Source organism: Helianthus annuus, chromosome 9 (genome assembly GCF_002127325.2).
Source record: "Helianthus annuus cultivar XRQ/B chromosome 9, HanXRQr2.0-SUNRISE, whole genome shotgun sequence".
Lineage (NCBI taxonomy): Eukaryota > Viridiplantae > Streptophyta > Magnoliopsida > Asterales > Asteraceae > Helianthus > Helianthus annuus.
The window spans coordinates 120,661,143-120,681,825 of NC_035441.2; the positions used below are offsets into that span (position 1 = coordinate 120,661,143).

Consider the following 20,683-nt stretch of genomic DNA (forward strand, 5'->3'; position numbering starts at 1 on the left):
TCCTGGCAAAAAATAATGCTACGCAAGTTGCCTGTTCAATGCATGAAAGGTTAAATTTTTTTTTGCTTCTGGCAAGGGCTTACGGATCGTAAAGGTCCTGCCTTACGGTCCGTAATACGCGAAAGGTTAATTTTTGCCTTTTGTCAAAAGCTTACGGACCGTAAAGGTCCTGCCTTACGGTCCGTAAGGGGTGCCCAGCGACAGCAGCTTGGCTGTTGGCAGTTATAAGAGTTTAACTGACTTAGTAAGATATTTTCAGCAACATGGGCGACCCCTAACAGTTCCTAGGCACTAGGAAACACTTGTTGATGATCTGGGATCCATTGTAGGCTTAGTTGTCATGATCTTATGCATCTAAGAACACTATATAAGGCCATTGTGTGCAACCTTTGTAACTGTGACAACTGGTAATTAACGGGTTCTAATTACGTGATTAGCAAACGTTTAAAACAATAATAGATAGTGTTTAAGACGTGGATTAACTTAATTAGGCCTTTGGAGTGCCTAGAAACATCTATTCGACAATTCAGTACACGTATGATGATCTGCAGTGAAACTGCTGGAATTTAAACGGTAACAAACTGAAACCAAACAAAATACTGACAACGACTACAAATATTAAATTTTTATGATATATTTTAGATTCGTACTTTAAATTTTAACAACCGTGGTCGAAACCAGATTGAAAAACGGGTTGAAACGAACAAACGACGCATTTTACGCACTTTTTATGTAACCGACGATCAAACGCGGCAACGATGAAATAGCGCTCATGTTTTACGTATTTGATAATAAAATTATATTTTACAATGCTTATGGAGTCGAGATCGTGAAAACGGGTTTCGTAGGAGTTAGCGGGCCACTTAAAACACGAGACTTGGGCTTGTGGGCCTTGGGCCCAAGCTCAAAACCCACTACTCTAACCTAAGTATAAAAAGGAAGCTAAACCCTAATTCCATTCACTTTACAGCCGCATACACCGACTCCTCTCCTTTTCCCTCTCATTTCTTGTCTGGAACATTATCCTCTCAAAATCCTTCACTGCCATCATCTCTTTTAACTATAACTCCAAACACACACATACATAACCTAAACCAAGACACCCTCTCGGTCCAGTGACCGGCGGCCGGCGGAACCGTGAAGCCGGTGGTCCTCTCCGGCAAGACACCTCCGCAATCACACACCACTCACACCCCCTTGTCTGTTTCGTCACTGGTGATGATCACCGGCGGTGCGACGGTGATGGATACGGCAGTCAGCGACACCCTTCATCTCGTTCCTCTTTCTGACGACACCACACAAACCAGGCGACACCCTCCTTCTCCGACGACAGGAGCCGGAAATCAGGTCATTTCTCCGGCCGTTCTTCTGATAAAGATGATACATGAAGATGATGAGCGATGTGATGGTGAAGACGGTGATGATGCCAATTAACGGTTACAGCCGTTACTTTTCCGGTGAGTTTTATTATCTATTCCGTTTAATCATTCTTCTCTTTCGTTCACCGAGTAGTGATGTTCAGCTTTTGATTCGGGTTTAATTTCTGTACGACTCCTTTTCGGCTCAAGATTGATCCAGGTCAGGTTCGGATCCACTCAGGCCAGATTGGTTGAAGTGTTCGGTCAACTCAGTAAGGTTAGGTCAACCACAGGCAACATCAACTTCTGTTCGAGACTCGGTCAAACCCGAGTCCCCTCGGGTCAACTCAGTTGGGTTAAAACCCGGTTCAGAAGGCTCAGTTTGGTTCCAGAATTTCAATTCAAGTGACAGCTTGGTTCGAATCGGTCAACTGGTTTCGGTTCGGGTGTTCGGGTCAACAGCGGGTCAACTCAGTCAAGATGGTCAAACTTGGTCAACGGTAGTCAGTCAAGACCCGGTAAAGTTTTAACGATGCGTTAAACTTTATATATAGATTCGTTAGATTTTTTTTAGTCTACGCGAACCGAGCTTGAACCGTCGTACTCTAGTTTATTTATTTTAGTGTTCGTTATATTTTGCGAAAGATATATATATAATGGTGATTGGTTTATTGTTGAGCTTTGACAAAATACGACGACTTTTATTGTCGGGTTATTCGAAAAACGGAGGAAACTCTGTCCGTTTTCCGTTAAAAACCCGGATTACAAAACATATTTACATCTTAAAGACGACGCTTATCGAGATGCAAGTTTTTTTTATATAAAATAAATATAGAAGTATATTTATTTGACGATGTTTTACGAGTTATAAAACGAAACATATTTTGTCTATATAAAGAACACCTATCGAAGTTAAAGTGATTCTTTCAAAGTTAGATATGTATGTATATTATTTTGACAAACACTAGTTATAACTTAACGGAACCCGACATATATATTTATATAAATATAGTTTTCTATATTTATTCAAACATCGCTATTTCCGAATACTTTTACAAGATAAATATAACGTTTGTATTTATTTCGAACACCGATACTTCCGAACGCTTTTATAAAAATAAATATAAATGTTTATTTTTATTTCAAAAGTCGTTACTTCGTGTTAGATTATAAAATAAATTTAATCGCTTGTATTTATTTTAAAAGTCGACTTTAGACTTCCTTACGAACTAAATATAGTTTTTATATTTGGTTCAAACGACTGAATTTAGAGTTTATATTTCAAACTCATGACTTAAAATATATGTATACATATATACACACTTTTATTTCCATCTTACGGCAACAACGACACGAACCGTTATTCACCTACGTACTTCTATCCGCAACGACTAACACGACTACGTGAATATATTTATATTTATGCATATAAATATATATTCTAAACCATTCGAAAACTATGTCGTTTTCGAGACTTAGTTTCTATTCCGATTAAATTGGATCAAATAACCATAGATCGGTTATTCTAAGCCAAGCTAACAACACCTTCGTAGAGTCGTTTTATTAACGACTCGGTAGAGCTCGGACACGTAGTTTAGCTACGTTTAAATTAGAAACTTATAATTATTCCTTGATTAGGAATGCTTTAGTTGCACGCTAGCGAGTTCACTTTCATGGAATGACATCACGAAATCACGTTAAGCTAGCTTTGCACAGGAATGTCAAGGTGAGTTCATAACCTCCACTTTTTACTGTTTTACATTTTTATAAATGTTTTCGGGGGTGGAAAGACATGCAAGTTTTTGCAAAAGAAAACACTATTTCGATGAACGAAAACACATATTTATAAACTATGTTGCGAATGGATTTCAACAAACTCGAAAAGTTTACGAACGAATTATACTAAACATACCGGTTCTACAAAACGTGCATGATTTTTATGACTAGTGACAAGAATGTCCTAGTTACAACAACAGAACTGGGTTGGCCTGCGTACGAAAAACGAGACAACTCAGTGAGATCATGTCCCCCTTTTCTTTCAATGTTTCGGTTTACAACTTTCAGGGGGGAAATACATGTCAAACTTAGGTATGATTAACTTATGGAATGAACTCTTAGATCATGTGAGCATAGGCTGTAACTGAGGTGCCATTAATCCTTTTGAGGACCAAGGAACAAAGGTTAGATCTAATGGGTACGGGCGAGCCCCACTCACGATCCATGGGTGACCACTTAGAGTGCTGTTGTGTCCAGCGTCGAGAGTTCGACACTTAAATTGCCTACGCGGGTTGAGTACCTCCTATGTCGTCGCATATATTAATGTCCTCGCGAAACATTAATGATCAACATGTTCATAGACGCTTTTCATACCAACTTACAACACTAAAACTTTCAGATGTTTTTAATATACATTTGACGCAAACTCATAATACATGTATTTACAAACTTTGACAACGCTTTCAACTTATGTACAAATAAGAGGATGTGTTAGTCCTACTTACAAAGACTCTCGTGGGCTAGACTCACAACTTTCATATATCATGCCGAGAAAATGTTTTTTTTTTCTATATTTTCTCAACAACTTTTAAACCGGTTATAAAAAAAAGATTTATTTTAAATCTTTTCAAAACAAACTATGAACTCGCTCAACTTTTTGTTGACTTTTTCGCATGTTCTTTCTCAGGTTGCATTTTCAAAACTATGGAACGGTTGGAATAGGAGAACCCAATGGAGATTCGAGTACTTAGTGGCGTTCATTTTCTAGAAGTCTTAGCTTATTTGCTTCCGCTGTGCAATGAAGATACCGGTCCAGTCACACCAATGCTCTGATATTTCGGGGTGTGACAGTAACCACACCTTCAATCTGCATTTCTGATCATCTCTGGAGCTCAAGTGTCTTCTCTAAGCATCTCTGGTCGTTCATTAGACTTCAGTAAGTGTGCTTAACCTTTCTTAGTTAAGTTTTTGCTTAGTTTTAGCTTAAAAGTCAAACCGTCGTAATTAACGGTTGACTTAACGATTAATCAGCCTTGGTCCAGTGATTAGTCGAATCAAAGGTAGTTATATGATGGTAATTATGTGGGCATTAAACCCTTAAAAGGGCACCCTCTGATTCCAACTCTAACTAGTTCAAATATCGGATCAAAGTTGCTTAGAAAAAGTCAACAGAACCTTAATTTTCGATTTAACGCATAATTAACAATGTAGAAGGCATGTAACCTATTTTATCACTCATATAACTTGATAATAAGTATAAGAACTGGTCTAAGCTTGTTTGATCCGACCATTTACTGTTTTGACCCGGTTCGGAACCGAAAGTCGCAAAACTTTGACTTTTGCTTTAACTCCAGTTCTGACTCGTTTTAGTATGACTTGGATATGCCTTAGGACTTCCTCAGGACTAGGTTACATGATGGTATGACCCTCTGTGACTGGTTCGTTGTTTGTCCGAGTCATTTGCACATTTCCATATATGCTTAAAAGTTGACCATAATGCCCTTTTGACCTTAAAACGAGGATTTTGGATACGTGCAATAACAATAACCTTAGTTACTGATTTCTAAACATGTCCCTAAAAATTTCATGTCAATCCGAGGTCCAGAATAGGAGTTATGCTAAAGAGCGCAATTAAGAAAACTTTTGTAATTAAACAGCGCACTTAGCATAAAGCCTATCTAAACCCAAATTTCGACACCAAACCTTTTACACACTGATGTAATATAATATTTTGGGATTTTTAAAGATTTTTAATTATTTTTAACCTGCTCATAACCTAAGGTTATGACCTTGATTCGGTAAATACCGAATATAACCTTTTCGGACATAAAACGAGTTCTACATAGTATTTTGACGCCAATCCAATTGCTACTGCTTTTAAATAATAAATAAAGTATTTTGAACTTTATAACCTGATCAGAAAACTCAGATTTCCTGTATAACCCGGAAATCACTTAAAACGACTTTATACGCGTATTAAACGCATAGTTTGGGTTTAAAACCATTTTTGTCATCAAGACTTATTACCTACTGATGTAACTTGTTAAAATAAGTGGTTTTACTGATTACTTCAGACCCGGACATCAGAAGTATAAATAATCTCTTTTATAATCTTTAAAATGACCAAAATACCCCTACGGGGCGTATTATGGGATTAAACTCGTTATGGGCATAATGGAAGGTATCCTACTGATATCACAACATATTTAGAGCATATTGTCTTAGGAAACCTGTATAAGACTCTTACGGTTACCCATTACGCCATTTACGCGTTCGGTTCGGTTTATGTAACTAGTTTACATAAATTAGCCGAAACAGGTCAAACCTTGTCGTTTTTATCTCAAAATCCAGAATGTGGTTGGATTACCCATATTATACAAGTCTTCAAACTTGTCGGGTCTAAATCACATTCTATTCTGGTCTTCGCTTATTCGTGCGTTCGAACCGTATCTTTCGTTAAAACTAACCGGTCTAAGCTTAGGCTTAATTAAAGACCCGTTAGGATTCTAATAGGTTATTATAAACCTTCGTTCCAGAATAGGAGACCGGTAAAAGCTACTTGCACTTGCTGTTTGTGAATTATACTTGCAAAGGTAAATACTTTTAACTTAATTTCCCTTATACGGGCTTGGGGTACGGTATATAAAATACCGCTTGGTCCAGCATTGAATTTTTAATCGAGTAGAGGTTAAATTATTGATATGCTTGGTCTTAAAATGTTTTGTTTGCTTAAAGCCTTTGGGGGGTTAATGACCATGTCCCGGATATCCTTGGCATCATTCATGAAATGGCCACGACCTGAGCACGGGGTGTAGGCGTACACCTGACAGCTGCATACGTAAAAAATGGTATCCCACTTAAAGGAATAACCTTGTGGGCATTATACATGTGGTGTGTCTATTAGTCTTTAACCCGGTCTACGGAACGGGCTACTGAACGCATAAGAAACATGTAATTCGTTTACAAGTATTATATAAAATAATTATCCCAAGTTATAAACGTTTGTGCCACGTGCATTCAAATCAATTTTATTAAACCTTTTTCAAAAGTGTGGGTTGAATATATTTACCAGTGTAAACTGACGTATTTTCCCAAAAAGGTTAAGTGCAGGTACTAAGCGAACTAGGCTGGCTTTCTCCTAGCGTCCACAATAAGTCTCGCAAGCTTGGATGTCAACTGTTGAACAATATTTCCTATTTATTTTTGATCCCCTGTGGATTATTTTCAACTGTTTGTGATACATGATATTACAATAACATTCGGTTGAAATATATCTATCTTTTGCTTCCGCTGTGCATTTAAATATTGTATTGTTTGACTGTAATGTTACCAACTACGTCACGATAGTCCCCCACAGGGCCCACCGGTGAAACGTGTGAAAAATTGGGGTGTGACAGGTTGGTATCAGAGCCAACGTTGAGTGAATTAAACACTATCCTTATGTGTTTAATCTCAATGACATAATTGCACATACTCGAGTCTAGACAAGAACTTAGGACGAAATCGAATTGTTGCATTAGTTTGTCCTTTATTGTTTGTTGTTGATTTAAAATTGTTTAAGCAGGAAAAATGCCACCGGCAATCAGAAGAGGAGGAAGAGGCAAAGGGTCAATCACTACCCACAACGATCACGAGGCCGGGCTTTCACACATGCGAGCTCCTGCCAGCACAATGAGTGCCGATCCTCAGAGAAACAGAAGGAACCTTTTTGAGCCAGCTAGACGGTCTATCTCTCACAGTTCAACACCTTCTTACCGTCATTCTTTTGGGCCGAATTCGGAAAACGAGCCCGATAACCCTCAACCTTCATTCATACCTCTCCAGCGTTCCGTTTCGCACCGTTCTTTTGGCGACCCTACTCCTGTCTTTCAGGGCCCGTTCAACCCGGCAAACTATGTCCAGGAACCAATGGGTTTTAACCCATTGGGGCCAAAGGACCATTTCTCAGAAGACAATGCAATGGACATGGACGAGGACACGGATCCCGTCGAGCCTGCAAGAGGTACCCCAACCATCCTATCTAGATCTCTGACGGATCATCCTTCCATGGAACACCCTATCAGGGTCCAGATAGTTACCAAGCAAGATTCAACCAGTGTGAGTGGTACTTTACACCCTCTCACCATTCGTCGCCTCATGCGCAGCAGCAGCAGGATCCCTCCGAGGATTCGCGTTTCGTGGCAGTCACGCCACCGCCTCCACCGCCGACAGTTCATCAAGCACCTCCGGATCCTCCAAGACGTAGGAGAACAGGCGCGCGGATATCCGCACGAAGAGGGGATTTTCACTTTAGCACCCCTCGACACTCCAGTGGCAGTCATTACCCGCCACTGCATGAAGACCCACAAATGGGTGGACCTTCTAACCCAGCTGCAGAGGTGAATTCTGCACCAGTTGCACCACCTCTGCCACCATTTGGTTATGATAACCCGAAACCTACATACGCCGGTTCCACAGCGTACAACCCGTTTGAGCAGCCAGCTCACACTCACTACAACTATATTGGTGTCGACCCATACGTAGAAGAGGCGGAAAACTACCACGCCCTTCATCCTGAAGTACCTTATGAAACACCTTGGGGAATGGGATACTCAACCCATGGGTATCCAATACCTGCTAGACCTCCGGCTCAGCACCTATCGTAGCAGCCGCGTTTTTCCCCACCGGAGCAGGAAGAAATCCTCCACCGTTTGAACAGGGTAGAACGAGATTTTGAACAAGAACGTAAGAACAACCGTGGATTCCTCAAAGGCCTAGAAAACATGTTAAAAGGAAAGAAGAAGCGAGATCATTAGTCTCTATATGTACTATTGTATTTCCTATTTCAATCAAGTCCCTGCGTGGACATTTATGTGTGTATTTAGTCCCTGCGTGGACTTGTCTTTCAGTCCCTGTGTGTACTTGCCTCTTAGTCCCTGTGTGGACATCTATCCTAGTATTTAGTCCCTGCGAGGACTTGTTTTCTAGTTTAACCCCTGCGTGGGTAATTTGTCTATTAAAAGTCCCGTTTAGAGCAGTGTGTAATCCTTTTTACGTTTAATGGAATGTTAAGTTTATGAAATTCATTTTTGTCCTTATATACATAAATATATGAAATAAATAAATCAAAAAATCATTCCTTTTAAATTAATCTGCCTACCATATATTAACTAAGAATCTTAAGGTGTAACCTAGCCTTCGTGTCACTTTAAGACCTGGCCAAGATGGTAAGACCTGGTTAAAAGATTCAAATTTCTGTTGACCTCTGTAAACATGTTAACACTCCTGGCAGACGTGATTCGTTAAAATCACACACATCATTCTTATGCAAGGATCCTTCAAGGGATTCCTAAACCTAACTTAATGATCTGTAAATCATGGGTTTAAATCATCAATTAAGATGATCACATATCAAGCATCCATTAGTGATGTAGTGCCTACGGGCCATACTCATTGTCATATAAGACAAAAGACAGTAGTAGTCTATGACTCCCTGTCAGAAAAGGTAAGAGAACTATGTTCAAACCTTTATACCTTGATTCTCTGAAATCATGGCTTATAATTTAAAAACGTCCATGTGACTAGGCTTTCGTGCCACTAATAATATTGTCTACAATTAGGATAATTATATTAAAATCCTAAATAAATGTGAGTAACAAATTAACCCATTATGGTCTATGTTTACCATGGTTAATGAATTGCCAAAAAGGGCAATTCCATAATAAACTCCCAAATAAATTATTGTCAATATTTTATGTAACAATTAAAAACTGCAATGGCTGACTCGGATGAAATTAATAGTCGCCCAAGGGAGAACAATGATAACGCCCGAATTAATATAACGGGTGCTGAACTGAAAGCGTTAGTAGACAACGCTGTGACAACGGCCTTAGAACAGCAGTATGAGGAATATAGCGGGACTCGAAGTAGGACGCTATCCACACCGCATTCTAAACCCAAGACTCATTGTGGGGCGCATAGCAAACCTCCCTCCAAGAAGGAAGAACCAAAGAAAGATGATGGCGATCGTCACTCTTCAAACCATCATAGTGTCCCGTCTCAAAGGGTCGTGCTAAATCAAGGACCCCGTGATAAGGGTTGCTCCTACAAGTACTTTGTCTCATGCAAACCCAGCGATTTCACTGGGGAGAAAGGAGCTATTGACTGCATGACATGGCTGGATGAGATGGATATCGTGGTTGATATAAGCGGGTGCGCTGAGAAGGATGTGGTGAAGTTTGTGTCTCAATCATTTAAGGGTGAGGCCTTAGCCTGGTGTAGATCATTGATTCAGGCAACTGGAAAGAATCCACTGTACGGTATGTCATGGGAACAATTTGTTGCCCTCATCCGAGAGAACTACTGCCCTCAGCATGAGGTGGAAAAGATTGAATCGGATTTTTTGTCGTTAGTGATGAAGAATCTGGATTGCCAAGCGTACCTTACGAGCTTTAATACAATGTCAAGGTTGGTTCCTTATCTTGTAACCCCGGAACCCAAAAGAATAGCTCGTTTCATAGGGGGCTTAGCTCCGGAGATCAAGGCTAGTGTGAAAGCCTCTCGGCCAGCTACATTCAGGTCAGTAGCTGATATATCCTTATCCCTCACACTGGACGTGGTCAGGCAGAGATCGCTGAGGAACAAGGATGCCGAGAAGAGGAAGCATGATGATGATGACAACTCGCGTCGATCAAATAAGAAGCACCGAGGGAACAATGACCACAAGAAGGGATCTGGTTCAAGGAAAGATGGGCATCAGTCTGGAGATAAGCCCAAATGTAAGACTTGTCAGAAATATCACTATGGGAAGTGCAGACTTGACTCGAGATCCCAATCTCAGACAAGACCTTGTGGGATTTGCAAATCCACGGAACATAAAACCCTAGAGTGCAAGAAACTGAAAGACGCAACATGCTACAGTTGCAATGAAAAGGGGCACATCAAAACAAATTGCCCAAAGTATGCAAAGAAAGCTGAAGAAGGAAAGAAGACTAATGCTAGAGTCTTCAGAATGGATGCAAAGGAAGCTGTGCAGGACGACAATGTGATCACAGGTACCTTTCTTATAAATGATGTCTATGAAAGAGTACTATTTGATTCAGGAGCCGATAAATCGTTTGTAGATAATAAGCTTTGCAAACTGCTGAATTTACCTGTTAAAACCTTAAGTGTGAAGTATGAGGTGGAACTAGCTGATGGCACCTTAGAAACCGCCTCAACCATATTAGATGGATGTTTCATATCCATTAAGAACCACTCTTTTCCTTTGTCCCTACTTCCTTTGAAGTTAGCCGGTTTCGACATAGTTTTAGGCATGGACTGGTTGTCTCATAACCAGGCCCAGATTGTCTGCGATAAGAAGCAAGTGGTGATTAAGACTCCGTCTGGAGAGTCACTTACTGTTCAGGGAGATACCCAGTATGGACTGCCTGAGCATGTGACTATGCTCAAGGCCTCTAGGTGTTTGAAGAAGGGTTGTGTCATCTACATGGCACAAGTAACTATCGATGAGCCGAAACTCAAGATTGAAGATATCCCTGTCATTTCTGAATACCCTGAAGTTTTTCCCGAAGAACTACCTGGATTACCCCCAGATAGGCAAGTGGAGTTCAGGATTAACATTATCCCTGGAGCAGCACCTGTTGCAAGAGCACCGTACAGATTGGCACCAACAGAGATGAAGGAATTGAGAACACAACTGGACGAATTGCTAGCCAAAGGTTTCATTAGACCTAGTTCGTCTCCTTGGGGAGCACCAATCTTATTTGTCAAGAAGAAGGATGGGTAGATGCGTCTGTGCATCGATTACCGTGAGCTTAACAAGGTCACTATCATGAATAGGTATCCATTGCCCAGAATCGACGATCTGTTTGATCAACTTCAAGGGGCAAGCTACTTCTCTAAGATCGATCTGAGATCAGGTTATCACCAATTGAAGGTTAGAGATGAAGATGTACACAAGACTGCATTTAGGACTCGTTATGGTCATTACGAGTTCCTCGTGATGCCTTTTGGGCTCACTAATGCACCAGCGGCATTCATGGATCTCATGAACCGTATTTGCAAGCCATACTTGGACAAATTTGTCATCGTCTTCATCGACGACATTCTGATTTACTCAAAAAACCAAGCTGATCATGAGAAGCATCTTCGCTGTATTCTTTCACTACTTCAACAGGAGAAGCTTTACGCCAAATTTTCGAAGTGTGAATTCTGGCTTCGAGAAGTCCAATTCCTCGGACATATGGTTAGTGAGCATGGTATCTAAGTGGATCCCGCTAAGGTGGAAACTGTCACGAATTGGCAAGAGCCGAAGACGCCCACAGAAATTCGCAGCTTCTTGGGATTGGCAGGTTATTACAGGCGCTTTATTGAAAATTTTCAAGGATTGCTGCACCCCTAACTTCTTTGACTAGAAAGAATGTTAAGTTTAACTGGGGTCCTAACCAGCAAGAAGCTTTTGCTATCCTTAAATAGAAGCTGAGCAATGCACCTGTGTTGACATTGCCTGATGGAATAGAAGAATTTGTAGTATACTGTGATGCATCACACACCGGGATGGGATATGTGCTTATGCAGAAAGGCAAGGTTATTGCCTATGCTTCACGTCAGTTAAAGGTGCATGAAAAGAATTACACCACCCATGACTTAGAGTTGGGCGCCGTTATATTCGCACTGAAGCTTTGGAGACACTATTTATATGGCATCAAATGTGTGATCTATTCTGATCACAAGAGCCTCCAGCATCTGTTCAACCAAAAGGATTTGAACATGAGGCAGTGACGATGGATGGAAACTTTGAATGATTATGATTGTGAGATAAGATACCATCCTGGCAAGGCGAACGTAGTCACCGATGCCTTGAGTCGAAAAGAGCGGGTGAAGCCTATTAGAATCAATGCCAAGAGCATTGAAATAAAGAACAGTTTGAATGAAAGGTTGTTAGCTGCACAGAAGGAAGCTGTGCTAGAAGCTAACTATCCTAATGAAAAACTAGGAGTAACTGAAGAACAGTTGTCCTACGGAAAGGACAGAATTTTAAGGTTAAATGGACGAATATGGGTTCCAGTTTATGGGGGACTACGAGAAGTTATCCTCGAGGAAGCCCACAGTTCCAAATACTCCGTTCATCCTGGAGATGACAAGATGTACCAGGATATGAAGGCAAACTTTTGGTGGATAGGCTTGAAGAAGTCTATAGCTACCTATGTAGCAAAATGTTTGACTTGTGCGCAAGTCAAAGCTGAACATCAAAAGCCGTCAGGTTTGCTGCAACAGCCTGAACTTCCCGAGTAGAAGTGGGAAATGGTGACGATGGATTTCATCACCAAATTGCCAAGGACAAGGAAAGGAAATGACACTATATGGGTGATCGTAGATAGACTGACTAAGTCAGCACATTTCCTACCCATTAAGGAGACTTATAGCTCCGACATGCTAGCCCAATTGTACGTAGATAAGATTGTATCTCTACATGGCGTGCCTGTGTCTATTATCTCTGACAGAGATACTAGATACACGTCACATTTTTGGAAAAGTTTCCAACAATATTTGGGCACGCGTTTAAACTTTAGTACGGCTTACCATCCTCAGACGGACGGACAGAGTGAGCGTACAATCCAAACCTTGGAAGACATGCTTCGTGCATGTGTGATCGACTTAGGTGGTAGTTGGGATAACCACCTACCACTAATCGAGTTCTCGTATAACAATAGCTACCATACGAGCATTAAGGCTGCGCCTTTCGAAGCCTTGTATGGTAGAAAGTGCAGAACGCCCGTTTGTTGGGCGGAAGTGGGAGATGTCTAGTTAACAGGACCTGAAATCATCTTTGAAATGACGGACAAGATTGTCCAGATTCGTGACCGTCTGAAAGCTGCCCGAGATAGGCAGAAAAGCTACACAGATTTGAAACGTAAACCTTTTAACTTCGAGGTAGGTGACAAGGTATTGCTTAAGGTATCACCCTGGAAGGGAGTGATGCGATTTGGTAAGAAAGGCAAGTTAAGCCTGAGATATATAGGACCCTTCGAGATCATCGAACGTGTCGGATCAGTTGCCTATAAGTTAGACTTACCTGAAGAGCTCAGTGGTATTCACAACGTTTTCCACATCTGCAATATGAAGAAGTGTTTCGCTGATGAATCACTAGTTATACCACATACAGATGTACTCATAGATGAGAGCTTGAAATTTGTTGAAAAACCTGTGTCGATCGAGGATCGACAGGTTAAGAAGCTTCGAAGGAAGTATATACCGATTGTAAAGGTTAAATGGGATGCCCGTAGAGGTCCCGAGTACACGTGGGAGGTAGAGTCCACGATGAAAGAAAAGTACCCTCATTTGTTTCAGTAAATCTCGAGGTCGAGATTTCTTTTAAGGGGGTGAGGATGTAACACCTCGAAAATTTGTGTTCATTAAATAAACGACACGTGTCATGTACGACAAAAGTATTATAAACCCGGATTTAGTTAAAGATGTATGACAGGATTTTCGAACATGTCGACATGTTGATTTATACCTCTGAACTACTTCGTTATAAATCCCAAGACCCTAACATGATTAATAAACATCTAGTATACCTTTAATCCGGTGATTACTAATAATAAAGGATGTCCAAATTTGTAAGTATGGATCCTATGAAATAATGCTCAATAAAAACTTTTGTGTATATTTTCCATCATAATGCAAACCAATTATACATTGAGATAGGTAGACACAACTGATCAAGCATGGGTAAAAAGGCCTCCTACTGACATTTTTCCTGGCAAAAAATAATGCTACGCAAGTTGCCTGTTCAATGCATGAAAGGTTAAAATTTTTTTTGCTTCTGGCAAGGGCTTACGGACCGTAAAGGTCCTGCCTTACGGTCCGTAATACGCGAAAGGTTAATTTTTGCCTTTTGTCAAAAGCTTACGGACCGTAAAGGTCCTGCCTTACGGTCCGTAAGGGGTGCCCAGCGACAGCAGCTTGGCTGTTGGCAGTTATAAGAGTTTAACTGACTTAGTAAGATATTTTCAGCAACATGGGCGACCCCTAACAGTTCCTAGGCACTAGGAAACACTTGTTGATGATCTGGGATCCATTGTAGGCTTAGTTGTCATGATCTTATGCATCTAAGAACACTATATAAGGCCATTGTGTGCAACCTTTGGAACCACACCTTCAATCTGCATTTCTGATCATCTCTGGAGCTCAAGTGTCTTCTCTAAGCATCTCTGGTCGTTCATTAGACTTCAGTAAGTGTGCTTAACATTTCTTAGTTAAGTTTTTGCTTAGTTTTAGCTTAAAAGTCAAACCGTCGTAATTAACGGTTGACTTAACGATTAATCAGCCTTGGTCCAGTGATTAGTCGAATCAAAGGTAGTTATATGTTGGTAATTATGTGGGCATTAAACCCTTAAAAGGGCACCCTCTGATTCCAACTCTAACTAGTTCAAATATCGGATCAAAGTTGCTTAGAAAAAGTCAACAGAACCTTAATTTTCGATTTAACGCATAATTAACAATGTAGAAGGCATGTAACCTATTTTATCACTCATATAACTTGATAATAAGTATAAGAACTGCTCTAAGCTTGTTTGATCCGACCATTTACTGTTTTGACCCGGTTCGGAACCGAAAGTCGCAAAACTTTGACTTTTGCTTTGACTTCAGTTCTGACTCGTTTTAGTATGACTTGGATATGCCTTAGGACTTCCTCAGGACCAGGTTACATGATGGTATGACCCTCTGTGACTGGTTCGTTGTTTGTCCGAGTCATTTGCACATTTCCTTATATGCTTAAAAGTTGACCATAATGCCCTTTTGACCTTAAAACGAGGATTTTGGATACGTGAAAGAACAATAACCTTAGTTACTGATTTCTAAACATGTCCCTAAAAATTTCATGTCAATCCGAGGTCCAGAATAGGAGTTATGCTAAAGAGCGCAATTAAAAAAACTTTTGTAATTAAACGGCGCACTTAGCATAAAGCCTATCTAAACCCAAATTTCGACACCAAACCTTTTACACACTGATGTAATATAATATTTTGGGATTTTTAAAGATTTTTAATTATTTTTAACCTGCTCATAACCTAAGGTTATGACCTTGATTCGGTAAATACCGAATATAACCTTTTCGGACATAAAACGAGTTCTACATAGTATTTTGACGCCAATCCAATTGCTACTGCTTTTAAATAATAAATAAAGTATTTTGAACTTTATAACCTGATCAGAAAACTCAGATTTCCTGTATAACCCGGAAATCACTTAAAACGACTTTATACGCGTATTAAACGCATAGTTTGGGTTTAAAACCATTTTTGTCATCAAGACTTATTACCTACTGATGTAACTTGTTAAAATAAGTGGTTTTACTGATTACTTCAGACCCGAACATCAGAAATATAAATAATCTCTTTTATAATCTTTAAAATGACCAAAATACCCCTACGGGGCGTATTATGGGATTAAACTCGTTATGGGCATAATGGAAGGTATCCTACTGATATCACAACATATTTAGAGCATATTGTCTTAGGAAACCTGTATAAGACTCTTACGGTTACCCGTTACGCCATTTACGCGTTCGGTTCGGTTTATGTAACTAGTTTACATAAATTAGCCGAAACGGGTCAAACCTTGTCGTTTTTATCTCAAAATCCAGAATGTGGTTGGATTACCCATATTATACAAGTCTTCAAACTTGTCGGGTCTAAATCACATTCTATTCCGGTCTTCGCTTATTCGTGCGTTCGAACCGTATCTTTCGTTAAAACTAACCGGTCTAAGCTTAGGCTTAATTAAAGACCCGTTAGGATTCTAATAGGTTATTATAAACCTTCGTTCCAGAATAGGAGACCGGTAAAAGCTACTTGCACTTGCTGCTTGTGAATTATACTTGCAAAGGTAAATACTTTTAAATTAATTTCCCTTATACGGGCTTGGGGTACGGTATATAAAATACCGCTTGGTCCAGCATTGAATTTTTAATCGAGTAGAGGTTAAATTATTGATATGCTTGGTCTTAAAATGTTTTGTTTGCTTAAAGCCTTTGGGGGGTTAATGACCATGTCCCGGCTATCCTTGGCATCATTCATGAAATGGCCACGACCTGAGCACGGGGTGTAGACGTACACCTGACAGCTACATACGTAAAAAATGGTATCCCACTTAAAGGAATAACCTTGTGGGCATTATACCTGTGGTGTGTCTATTAGTCTTTAACCCGGTCTACGAAACGGGCTACTGAACGCATAAGAAACATGTAATTCGTTTACAAGTATTATATAAAATAATTATCCCAAGTTATAAACGTTTGTGTCACGTGCATTCAAATCAATTTTATTAAACCTTTTTCAAAAGTGTGGGTTGAATGTATTTACCAGTGTAAACTGACGTATTTTCCCAAAAAGGTTAAGTGCAGGTACTAAGCGAACTAGGCTGGCTTTCTCCTAGCGTCCACAATAAGTCTCGCAAGCTTGGATGTCAACTGTTGAACAATATTTCCTATTTATTTTTGATCCCCTGTGGATTATTTTCAACTGTTTGTGATACATGATATTACAATAACATTCGGTTGAAATATATCTATCTTTTGCTTCCGCTGTGCATTTAAATATTGTGTTGTTTGACTGTAATGTTACCAACTACGTCACGATAGTCCCCCCACCGGGCCCACCGGTGAAACGTGTGAAAAATCGGGGTGTGACATGGAGTGATGAAACAAGTTTTGAATTTTGATCAATGGAGATAAAATATTAAAAGTCGTTAGGTTAAAGCTAAGAGTAACATGGAGATATGCCGATAAAAAGTAAAATCCTAACCTAAAAATAGACCGGAGCCGGTACTGGTATAACGGTTCAAACCGGTATACCGAATTTTCCCGGCGGTACAAAGTTGATGCCGTTTCTCCTAGTTACCGGGGTGTTTCGGACCGGATTTACATCCGAAAACAGTAATACCGGTATAACTGGCTGGTATTTACCGGTTTTTAAACATGCATTTAACTAAACGAACGAAATTTCTTGTCTGTGTTTGTTTGTTTAATAAACGAACGAACATAAACGAGCTTCCCGCCGAATGATTCACGAACTGTTCGTCGAACGTTTGGTTCGTTTACAGTAATCAAGTTTTACGATTGTTCCAATTAAGTTATTTATAAATAAAATATTTTAATCAAATCATCTAAGTTTATTTTAATGTTCTATTTTAGTTGAATTGAATAGCAAGTCACCACTCGTACACGACATTTCTTTTATTTTCTTCTTTGATATGCAGTGACATAACTTAAAAGGCCAATATGGATTAAAAAGCTATATAATACTTAAAAAAAGAGTTAAATGCTTGGTTGGTCCTTGTGGTTTTCAAAAATTACAGACTTGGTCCTGATGGTTTACAAATTACACGCGTGGTCCCAAAACTTGTCAAAAATGCACTCGGTTGGTCCCCAGCCCTAACATCAGTTAAATTTCTCAGTTAAGTCCATGTTAAATGACCAAAATATCCTTCCTTATTAACAAACCCACTGCATCTTCATCACATACTATAAATTCATTTTATAACCCTAAGGCAGGCAACAGACCAGCCGCACACACACAAACCAGACACCCCACTGTCTCTGATGAGCTTCTCCGGCACTGGCCGTATTCCGACGAGCCGTCGCACACCCCTTTAACTCCGACAAGCACCCTCCTCCTCCCTATAACACACCCCTGTTTCCATCTGTCTCTACGGCAGTCACGAGCCCGGCTCCGGCCGTATTTCCAGCTGATCGGTCGACGGGTTTCTCCGGTGAGACACCCCCACCCCGTTCATCTTAAATTCACCACACCAACCCTATTCTCCCTCGATTTTTAACGGCCGGCCACCACCATTTGGTGGTGGCGTACGGCGGCGACGGATCAGAGAGACGGAGAGGGACAGAGAGAGAGAGAGAGACTGAAGTTAGAGAAAGAGAAAGACAGACGGAGCTCGGTGATCGACGGCGGGGGATACTCGCTGATGTCTGGTTGTTCGAAGCCAGACACGGCCTGAATCAACGGCGTGGTGGTTCCGTTTGAGTGGCGGCGACGGTGGTTGTTTAAGTGGGAGCAACTGAGGGTGATGCAGATGCAAATGATGATGGTGATGAAGATAATGATGGTGATGAAGATGATGCAGTGGCTTTTGTTAATAAGCAAGGGTATTTTGGTCATTTAACATGAACTTAACTGAGAAATTTAACTGATGTTAGGGCTGGGGACCAACCGAGTGCATTTTTTACAAGTTTTGGGACCACGCGTGTAATTAGTAAACCACTAGGACCAAGTCTGCAATTTTTGAAAACCACAGGGACCAACCAAGCATTTAACTCTTAAAAAATGTGAAAAAGTTTAACAAAAATTGCAATAATTTATAAAAAAATTGTGAAAAAAATTCAAAAATTGCAAAAAGGTTTTTAAAAATTGCCAATGTTTTAAAAATTTTTGGCCTTTACAAAAATCATTATTTTAAAAATTTTTGCACGATTTTTTTTTTTCTAATTTTCTAAAGAATATCTTGCGATAGTTTAATCCATGTCGACATTTTTAATCCATGTCATCATATAAGAAAAAAAGAAAAATAAAAGAAATGCAATGATTTATTTATTTAAGTATAATATATATGATTGGAAACAGTCACTTGATTTAAACAAAAAAAAATCATAAATGACCTAATTAAAACAATTCTGAAATTCAATTTAAAGCATTAAAATAAACCACACTAAAATGTATTCCACTGTACACCTTTTTCTTTTTGTATGTATCGAACTACCAAAATTAACTTTTGATGTAGCAAAAAAGTTTCAAAATATCTTTTGATGCATTATGTTGGTTTTTGATATGCTATAAAATGTCACCTTCTGACTCATCATTATTTTTCATGTTATTTAAAGGTATTTTGATATGATGGTACCTGTTTAACTATCAAACACTTGTATTTCATTTAGCAGAGAAAAGATCAAATAGGAAGTTAATTTTGGCTAGGAAGGATAGGAAGCCATACAATTATGTATGTGGCAACATTTAAAATAAAGAAAAAGAGTATTTTAGTCAATCCAACTCCTTCTTCTTCCTTTTTCAAAACCCAGTAACTTCAAAACCCACCATTTTCAAAACCCACCATCTTCAACCATTTCTTCATTTTCTATCTCAATAATCACTACATTATAGTGCGATTTTCATCACCAATCAATGATTCAAAACCCGATCAACGTGTTCTTCAGCTTTTTTTTTTTTTGAAGAAAACCCAGTTTAATTTCATAAAAAATCTCGTTTTCTCCGGTGATTTTGAAGATAATCACTCGATTCGTTCGATTCGAGCATTGATAAGTGTTTCTATCATTCAATTTTCGTCAATTGATGAAGAAATCGGCTTTGATCCATGTAAGAAATTCTTTAATTTCATTTTCACGATCTGGGTTTTTTATTTAGTCATTGCGTTTTACGATCTTAGCGGGGGTGCGTGGGCGGCAGCCCCTGGTAGCGGGGTCCCAGGGGCGGCAGCCCCTGGCGGGGTCCAAGGGGCAGAGCCCCTGGCTAGGGTTGAATTGCTGTACTAAAAATGCATCAGCTTGGAAATTTTTTTTTCGATTAAATTGCTGTACTAAAAATGAATCAGAAAAATTAATTTTCCAGAAATTGGCTCATTTCGAAGACAGTTATTCGTAGACAATTCAGACAGTTCATAGTGACAGACAGTTTTATGTGTCCATTGCGTTTTAGAAATAAGAGAGTTTTATGTGGTTTCTGGCTATTGCGTTTTAGAAAAAAAACACATTTTTAAGTGTTTTTAGTCATTGCGTTTTAGGTAAAACACATTTTTTAGGTGTTTTCAGTCCATTGCGTTTTAGAATGAGTCATTTTTAAATGTTTTCTGTCCATTGCGTTTTACAAATAAGACATTTCTTTGTGTTTTTGGTGCATTGCGTTTTAGGTAACACTTTTTTATGTGTTTTCAGTCCATTGCGTTTTAGAAAACAGACATTTTAAGTGTTTTCTGGCCATTGCGCTTTACAAATAAGACATTTCTTTGTGTTTTTGGTGCATTGCGTTTTAGGTAAAACACCTTTTTATGTGTTTTTGGTGCATTGCGTTTTAGGTAAAACACATTTTTATGTGTTTTCTGGCCATTGCGTTTTACAAATAAGTCATTTCTTTGTGTTTTTGGTGCATTGCGTTTTAGAAAAATGTCATTTTTTAGGTTTTTTTTTCATTGCGTTTTACGTAACTGGTGGTTTTTCTATTGCGTTTTACGCAACTGGGTTTTAATTTTTTTTTAAAATATAGCAATAGTATACTCGTTTTAAAGATAAAAAAACGCTCGTTTTTTTGGTGCAATTT

At 39.4% G+C, this 20,683-nt stretch overlaps 1 long non-coding RNA gene across 2 annotated transcripts; it reads left to right on the plus strand.

The window, feature by feature from the left end:
- The first annotated feature begins 948 nt into the window (after window positions 1-948).
- On the plus strand, window positions 949-4,201 carry LOC110878419. 2 transcript variants are annotated; one of them, XR_002557931.2, is made up of 4 exons: window positions 949-1,457; window positions 1,569-1,876; window positions 2,997-3,084; window positions 4,042-4,201. It is a non-coding gene; the product is annotated as an uncharacterized LOC110878419 (long non-coding RNA). The 2 variants fall into 2 exon arrangements; XR_002557930.2 differs by lacking the exons at window positions 2,997-3,084; window positions 4,042-4,201 and having other exon boundaries at window positions 950-1,457; window positions 1,569-1,998.
- The last annotated feature ends 16,482 nt before the right edge of the window (window positions 4,202-20,683 follow it).